This window comes from Nymphalis io, chromosome 12, assembly GCF_905147045.1.
Source record: "Nymphalis io chromosome 12, ilAglIoxx1.1, whole genome shotgun sequence".
In the NCBI taxonomy this organism is placed as follows: domain Eukaryota; kingdom Metazoa; phylum Arthropoda; class Insecta; order Lepidoptera; family Nymphalidae; genus Nymphalis; species Nymphalis io.
Genome location: NC_065899.1, coordinates 5,309,326 through 5,318,991, shown reverse-complemented (window position 1 = coordinate 5,318,991; position 9,666 = coordinate 5,309,326).

Sequence of the window (9,666 nt, the reverse complement as noted above, 5' to 3'; positions counted from 1 at the left end):
TCGCAGCGAACGTCAATCCCCAGCATGGCGATTTTGCTTTGCATCACCAGCGGAGTACCACAGAGGGAGGGAAGAGGGGAAAATGTTGACTTTTTCGCCGTGAGAGCGCATACCTGTGTTTTCTTGGCATTAAACTCAACAAGATTATCAGAGCCCCATTTGGCGATGAGCTCTAACGTCCTATCGAGTTCAATGACAAGATTCTCCCGCCTCTCCTCAGTTTCCGCCCGCCCAGCCACTGCGCGTCCGTGGTATCCACCATGCACTGTTCTATCATCTGCATAGCAATGTATGTTCCCAAGGGAGAGCATATCATTGATATGCAAAAGAAAGAGTGTGGGAGATAGCACAGATCCCTGGGGGACCCCAGCATTCACTACATAGAATTGTGAAGCGCAACCATCTACTAAAACACGAAGGCTACGCTTGTGTAGGAAGCTGGCAATCCAGGTGCATAGCTGAGCAGGCAGACCATATGCCGGTAGCTTGGAGAGAAGACTTCTGTGCCAGACCCTGTCGAAAGCCTTGGAGATATCGAGGCTGACAGCCAACGATTCTCCATGCTTGTCGATAGCTTCACCCCAGAGGTGTGTTACGTACGCTAGAAGATCACCTGTGGACCGTTTTGGTCGAAACCCGTACTGACGATCATTAATTAGGCAGTGATCTTCTAGGTAATGGATCAGTTGGTTGTTTAAAATCCGTTCCATCACCTTACAAAGTACTGAGGTGATAGCTATTGGCCGATAATTTGCCGGGTCAGACCGATCCCCTTTTTTGGGAACCGCTTGCACATTAGCTCTTCTCCAAGCCTCCGGCACACTTCCCGAAGAGAGAGAAAATTGGAACAGGCGCGTTAACACAGGAGACAGCTCCGCTGCGCACTTCTTCAGCACTATGGCTGGTATTCCATCGGGACCGCTAGCTATCCGTACATCAAGTGATTGCAGCTCCGCACGCACATCACGTTGCCTGATTTTAATGTCAGGCATCGTATGGCCACATGCAGGTATTGTAGGTGGCAGTGCACTACAATCATCGATGACGGAATTGTCGGCAAAGAGTTTAGCCAGGAGATCAGCTTGCTCTTGCGGACTGTGAGCTAGCGATCCGTCCGGATTTCTGAGCGGTGGCAGCGAAGGTTGGCAGAAATTGTTTTGCACAGACTTGGTCAGACGCCAGAAGCTACGGGAGCCCCTAGGATGCGAAACAAGGTCATGACCAATCTGTACAATGCGCTGTGCATCCGCTCTCGTGTATGCCTTTCTACAGGACTTGGAATTTTTATTATAGTTTGCTTTCAGTGAGTCAATGTTAGATGCCCCGCTAATATAGCCGTTGATCCTCTTGCGATATGCCACCTGCTTAGATGATACAGCATCGGCACATTCACGAGTGAACCAACGGTTACGCGTACTCCTACTGACGAGATCTGAGCTAGGAATGTAGTATTCCATTCCCAGCATGATCTCGCCAGCAACAGCAGCGGCACTAGCTGTCGGGTCATTCCCACTGAAGCAACGTTCCTTTCAAGGGACCGACGCATAGTAATCGCGCATACCGTCCCAATCCGCCGACTTATAGTGCCAAACGTGACGTTTGCATACCGCTAGTGGCGGCAGCTTGGCCTGTGGCACTCTGGTAGAAATAAGGCTGTGATCCGAAGAGCCAAGAGGAGCCTGAACCACAACCTGATATTCCACCGGGTGAGAAGTCAGCAGAAGGTCCAGTAGAGAAGGTGCTTGCCCATCAATGTCTGGGATCCTGGTGGGCTGATCAACCAGTTGGGTCAAGTCATGTGTGAGAGCAAAAGCACGAGCAGTCCTTCCAGCATGGTCAGTTTTAAGGGATTTCAACCAGGATTCGTGGTGAGCATTAAAATCCCCCAAAAACACCAATTCCGCGTTAGGAAATTGCTCTTGCGCAGCATCTGCCACCCGACTAAGATGGTCAAATAATCGGCTTGTCTCCAAGTCACCATTGTGGGATCTGTAGAGGCACACGTAGACTCGGCTCTGACGAACCAGGTCCACACGTACCACCAACATGGAGAAGGAGGGGTCCTCCAAGCAGCGCAGTCGGTGACAGCAAACATCCGTCCTGACGAACAAGCATACTCCGGCTTTCGCTTTGAAGGATTCTTCAAGCGTGTAGCCGGGATAATTAAGGTAGCTGGTATCGGCAGGACGGAGTATTTGTGTCTCCGTGAGAAACAACATTGCTGGCCGTGCTGTCTCGAGATGGTGGTGGACAGCGTTGAGGTTAGTGTGGAGTCCTCGGATGTTATAGAACTCGACCTTAAACAGCGAGGGTATGGTGGGGGTGTGCACCGCTGTACGACCGTTATTTCTTTTTTGTTGCGCCATTTGGGAAAAATGAAGTGGAAAAGAGACGTGAAGCGAGCGATGTATTGCCACGATAGGGATGGGCAAAGTGTGGAGGCGTGTTTCCCCAAGTGGTTGCCAAAAGGAAAAATACACTGACCCGCCGGACGGAAGGGCCCCCGAACCCCCCCGGAAGTGGCCGCCGGGACCCCACCTACCGGTCACCAACCGGCACGACGGTCCACCCCGAGATTATGCGTGGCCTGGTGGGGCAGCCTCACGAGCTGGTTAGGCACGCTCGGGCCCCTGTACTATGCCACGGGCGGCCAGCGGAACAGCCGTTTCTTCGGGTCTCCCTGACCGGCAGGTCAATACAGTTTCCCCCGGCATTGGTTCAACAGCCGTCTCCAATTGGACCAACACCCATCGCGGCAATACTCGCTCGGGCTCTGGCTGTACGCTGGCTGACCTCGAAACGCGGCTGCAAGCCACTTCACGAGTTTTTCACCATGCGTACGGTGGTAACAAGCCAGGCGGATGTTAGCATCCTACCACCAGATGAGCAGATGGTCGCTCAGATATCCCTTAGTCGCCTCTTACGACACCCATGGGAAAGAGAGGGGCAGTGAAATGTATTCTTTCTCCGTCACTGCACGGAAATTCTCCGTGAAGACACTGGATGTGAAGACACCAACATTGTACCTATCATGAAATACGGACTCAGGCAAAGCATTCTAAAGTTTCGCAGAGTGAATGATGAATGTAGACTCAAAGCGCTTCGTACGTAGGCGGGGAATTTCCACTGTGTACCTATGGCGCTTTGGTCGCGTTTGCCTGGCCGTTCGATAGTAAAAAGGGGCTAGAGGAATCAGTTCATGTAATTCTTGAGCACATTCTCCGTAATGTATCTGATAGAAGACTGAGAGTGATGCAATCACACGTCGAAGTTCCAGACTTTGGAGCCTAGACTCGACCAATGCGTCGTTTCCTATCAACCTTCTAGCACGCCTCTCAATCAACTCTAGAGTATATAAATAAAGTCGATACATATAAAGATTTTTTTTAATTATTTACGAAACGCTAAAAACGAACAAATTATAGAAAGTGAGTTTTATATGTTCACAGTACATTTCGATCCAATTTTAAAAGTTCTAGCGAAGCTTTTATATAGTGCTATGTGCTAAAGCTTATCTTTGTAGGTATTATCTATCAATCATGGGATATAGTACTCGCATATTCATCAACAACCCATTTTAGTTTGAAGAGTGAGTAAGCCTTTCCAATTAAATATACATATTGCTAGCGTGTATTTGAGAATGATTTGCTTATATATCATATACTTTCAGATCTAAAAAATTGTAATAGATTTAAGTTTTTTCATTTTAATTCTTTACTTATAAATAATAGTGATTAGTTAAACCCATAGTTTGTATTCTTTGGAATGTCAAATTAATGATAACAAAAAGAGAGAAATCAGTGTTCAACTTGACACCCGCTTATCAACGTTTATAAGTAAAACCGTAAGTGTATATACAATATAGTAATTTGCTCATGTTTCCCTCTTGAACTGCCGTTTTTTACAATTCTTTAGATTGTACTTAATCGAAAAATTAGGGTAACATAAATTTTTAAAAATGTAAAAATCAGTGCATGTCGCGCAACTAGGGATGTCTGTCTGTTTCTCTTTTTTTACAAAAACGGACCGCTTTCAATAACGCTGGACTTCAATGATGGTAAACGTGGTATTTAGTATTTCTTATGGTACTACTAAATATTGAAAGAGCACTATCAATAGTTATTTATAGAATTACATATATTTTTTGTTATTTACTTCTTCGAATTAGATTTTATCCACTATTGTAGTTCAGCGGATACATATGTAAAACTTAAAATGGCAACTCAAAATCCTAATAATTAAATCATCCGATTAATTGTGTTTATTATACTTTTTAAACGAATATAAAATAAATATATATACGTCTTTCCGGGGGAGTCAGAAACTATAAAATAAAACTAAAAACACGTTATATTTAGTAAATTTACATCGCCAGCTGTTCAATGCATCAGTCTTGCTATTAATATATTTGATTTATCGTTTTAAATATGATGCGCGCCAAGGATATACATATTATATAGATATATATACATCAACTGCAGATAAAGGTTTCGCTTTAGACTTGTATAAGATATTATATATGAACACTTTTTAACAAGCTTGAGAAAAGAAGTGAATTAATAAGTTTTGACAAAATTTATTTTTGCATTAGTATGTGATTCAAAATTGTAAATACCTTTTTCAAAATGTAATTTAAATTGATTATAAAATAGTAATCTATATTTTGGCCTACCAGAGTAATTCAGTATTTAAGAATAAACGCAGCCACATTTTTTTTAAAATCGATTCTTAACTACATTATAGAAAATTTCTATATATTTTGAATTCATAAGACTCCTTTAGTTTTGTTTTAAATTAATATATTTTTAAGATGTGGCAAGTTAAGAAATATGTTCTTTTTAATAAGATCCGGTGTGACTGGCAGCTGTTTTTACGAGCAGGGTACAAATAATGTGAAACGTAGCCATTTTATTGTGAAACATAAATTGTTTTTGTGTTTTAAAAAATCACTTAGATTTCAATATTATTTACGTAGAAAGATGGCTCAAGATACAATGGTTGAACCGAGTGGTTTATATTTTCATACAATTTCTTTCATTTACTTATTGCTTGACGTTGCTCACAATATGTACATTTTGCTCTCGTTAACAAGTCTTAATACACATTAGAAACTATTTATAGCTTAGAGAATAGAAAAAGTATATAAGAATAATTAGATCACGAAATAACCATCACGAGGAAGTTTGCGTGTCTCAGATTACGATTATGAGTATATATTTTAAGCCTCGTAGTGAAATTCCAGAATAAGTTCTAAACCTTCAAGTATATACATATACTTGAATGGAAAAATGTGCAACAGTAGGTAGAATTTATTATAACTTATTTTATTTTGCATTTTTATCTAAATATTTTTATTCAATGCATTTCATTATAATGCCAAAGCAAATAAGTAATTGAATACTTTCTAAGCATTCTGTTTTTTGAAATACACCGATTCATTTATATGAAACCGTGAACAGAATCGATGGAAGAAAATCTTTTGTCTTAAACTCGAAAATTCTTTCTAGACGTGATTAAAATTCGTAACCAAAGTCCAATTTACATTTCTTACGACCTTTTTTAAGCCCTGGAAGCTTAATTTCATTTTGTCGAAGTTTTTTAATATCGAAATTCAAAGAGAAAATGCTTTAAGATTCGAGAATTGGAATTAAAGAATAAAAGAAAAGTTATAAGTATACCTTAATATCTATTAATAACATAGCCTCTAAGGCAAATTTATTTATATTCGTCTAATTTCAATTCCATCAATCCATCGATTTTTGGGTAAAGCTGAATTTTCATGTGCTTAATATTTGTTTATAATTCATCTCGTTCTTTTTGGTGAAGGAAAACATCGTGAGGAAACCTGCATGTGTCTAATTTCATCGAAATTCTGCCACATGTGTATTCCACTAACCCGCATTGGAACAGCGTGGTGGAATAAGCTCCAAACCATCTCCTCAAAAAGGGAGAGGAGGCCTTAGCCCAGCAGTGGGACATTAACAGGCTGTTACTGAATTAATATATAAGAATTATGAATTTTTGTAACACTGTACGCTTAGATTTTTATATTAGTTTGTAACTTTCTCATGTAAGTGAATTTCTGTAATTCTTTATGATAAATAAATTCTTCTTTAAACTTAATATATGCAATTTTTCTTCTTTTTAATTGAATGATGTCTCGATGAGCTTCTTTATTAGCAGTCTTCATTATGAAGGTATAAAATAGCACTTAATTTGACTTTTAATTCCAAAATCTTAATAAGTCGTCACTATAACAAGTGTAAGATTTTCCTATATTTGGAGATGTTAAGATGTGAGTATGAATATCATATGAACACGATACATGGATAAAATTGATGATTTTATTGGTAATTACGAAATTGAAAATAATACTATTACAGATCTAAAGGTACCTTAAATATTGTAAATTTTTACCCACATATTTAATTTGTGTTTATAATAATTCATATTCAGCTCATCGGTAAAGGAAAACACTACGCGGTAATCTACTCGTTTCGGCTGAAATTCTGACATGCATCCACCACCTCGCAATAAAGCATCATGGTGAAATAAGTTCGTAAAACCGTGTCCTTAAGAGGAGAGGAGGTTACATCTGCTTAATATTTTAAGTGACATTGTGTCTTTTATAAAAATAAAGGTCTTTAAACCAATTTTAAGTATTATTCAGACTCCTGAACGATTCTCCGAAACGTCATGTTACAAATCAAGATAGATATTATTATAAATGAAGTCTATTTTTGAATACAAAGTACTCGTCTAACAGACGTTATTATGTAGAAATGTTATACATTGCGACACAAACAGTTACCCCTAAAGCGCTGTTGTACTCGTAGTTACTAGGTCACACAGCGGTTGGGAGTTGAGTGGAGGCATTTTCTTTCAACGTATTGTTTTATTTAGGTTATTATATCTATACAAAAGCAGAATATAAAGCTTAGAATTTCATTACAAAAAGTACCCAATGTCATTTATATTTTAAAATTACGGAGCACTTACAAAAAAAAACTAGTTATAATTTTTTGTTTTTTTGATATTGATATTATTATATTTTTTTAAAATTAATTATGGGGATTAAAGAAAAACAAAAGTGCTATAAAAACAAAACCTAACTTTATTTTATTTAAACTAGTGTTCACCTAATTGTCTAAATTCGATCATAAGAATTTCGATTAACTGCTCTAAAAGTTAACATGAACGTTAATAAATAACGGTTTGATTCTTTATATTGATACCTAAAACTCGTAAATAGCTAAAAACAAACACACAGAAGAAAAAACACTGAACCGTTTTTACTTTTAAAAATAGTGTGTTTTTACGTTTTGTTTTATTTTATAACGCATAGTACATACAGCCAAAAAGGAGCGGTAGTTTTTAATTAACAACAAAAGTTGATGTTTCACTTTGTAAATGTCCATTGATGGGCAATGACCTACTCTCTTTTTAAAAAAAGTTATGAAAAGATAATTATGAAAGTGTTTGTAGTTGAAATACCATAAAAAAGTAGAGGAAAAGTCATTTGAAATAAAAATACATGAAGTCAGTAGAAACACGTGACCGTGAAACGTGTGAAATTTTCCATACTTCACTGTCACGTACCATATGTCAATTCCCAAGCTGTAGTAGTTCTAGAATATTCGATGTCGTTCAAGAGATGGCTTGACCGCGATAGTCGTTCATGAGAAATGGCTTCGTTAGTTTATGTAGCGTTAAGTGATTGTTGGCTTACAATGTATTTTTAGAAATGTATGCATTTAAAAGTGACAATAAAATTTCAGGTAAAGCTACTATTAAAAATATATTTATAATGGAAAACACACTGTTTATGAAGTCAATGAATTAATATCTAAAATTACACAGGGTTTCAGAAATCGTAGGATCTTTATACTTTTTTGTTGGCGAAAACTGGCAACTGGCAAGTATTGATTTTGCTGATTTTACGAGTTGTTGTAGAGTTGTAAGGCTAGTGGGACTAGGTAAGTAGAAGTAAGGCTTCTGGGACATTAACAAATTATTTCTTACAATAATGTTTGCACTGCCCTACAATTAATTGCTGTTCATATTTTCAGAGACAATAATTATACCTATTGATTTTCTAATATTGTTCATTTGTTAATAAAATACAAAGGTAACTATTTGAATTACATCCATACGTCCCTTTTTTTCCTTTAATTGACACAAAAATAAAATATAACTATTATATTTATTATCGTAGAGTATTCATTATATAGTATTTACAAATCACTACATATTATAAAAAAGTCCCTCGCCGCGTCTGTTTGTGTGAACGAGATAAACTCAAAAATTATCGAACGGAATCTCTTACGGTTTTTTACCAATATGCGGATTGATTTTTAAGTGTATGTGTGTGTAGAGTTTTGTGTCAATGGGCTGCCGATGATTGTTGAAGATGTACTTTACATATACACCGATACATACTCGATGAGATATCCCATCGGATATCGTCCCATTACCCAGAAACCCACCAATTTTCTTACAGCTAGCAGACAGATCGCATTAAGATGTTCGTAGTGATCAGAGACGCTGCTAAATGTTCTTCGGTATAACGTGACATCTTCACCCCACTTGGGGTGCTATGGGTTGGTGTTATTCTTTGCAGCAACTCACGGCATAACATATGAATATTTTACTAAAATAACAAGAATAACCAGGAACTTGCTTAACACGACCTATCGCTCTAACGCTAGTGGTGGACAATAAACAAGAAATGGACTTGACGTGAACCGCTAAGTAATTGCTAACCTTATTAAGATTCCTTCTTGACAAGTTACAAATTTAAGTCACTTTAAATTAAGTACCTATATATATATATATATATATAGAGATAACAAGAAGTGTGATAGAATTGTATATTGAATAATAATTAACTAAGAATTGTATGAAATTTAGGTTGGAATTTAAATTGAAGTTCACGGATTAGAATGTGTTAGGCTTTACATATATTTTATTATACCAAATTGCTTGCAACAGTTAATGCACGCGCATCTGTTATAATAAGCTTAATAAAAACCCCTTTATATCCTACTGCTAGCCAAAGGAGAGAAGACCCGGAGTTTCAGTATTTAACCATGCTGCTGAAAAGTCATACGATAACTGGTTTCCTCACTAAAATATGTTACTTTACAGCCGCGTGTATGTAATAAGAGAGCTGGTCTATCCGGATTACTATTTTTGTAACTATATATTTAAAAAAGTGTTGAGTTGTAGAATTTTTAGTTCATGGAAATCCAAATTTATCTTCAAAGTCAATTTCAAACAATTCTTGTCACTTATTTACATCACACACCTGTTTCCATACCAATTAAAAAGATGCAGAGACACTGACCTGACCTATTTCCGTACTCGTGGCACTCGGGTCAATATAATTTTGGCTCAACCATTTTGAACTCTATGCTAAAGCGTTAAAATATATTCTCTAACGCTTTTAGTAAATACTTAAATAGATTCGCGAGACATTTGGCTATGTGAAGTATTGATTCTATGCACGTCGCCTTTGAGAACAATTAGAATTATATTACAATAATTTTATTTCGAGAAATTTTTCTTTCGGACTTAGAATATAATGAAATGTATTTTTAGTCTCGGCGTCCATAATGAAGTGGAAAAGTTGTTAATGATAGATGTAACCTCAGTTTGATTTTATCA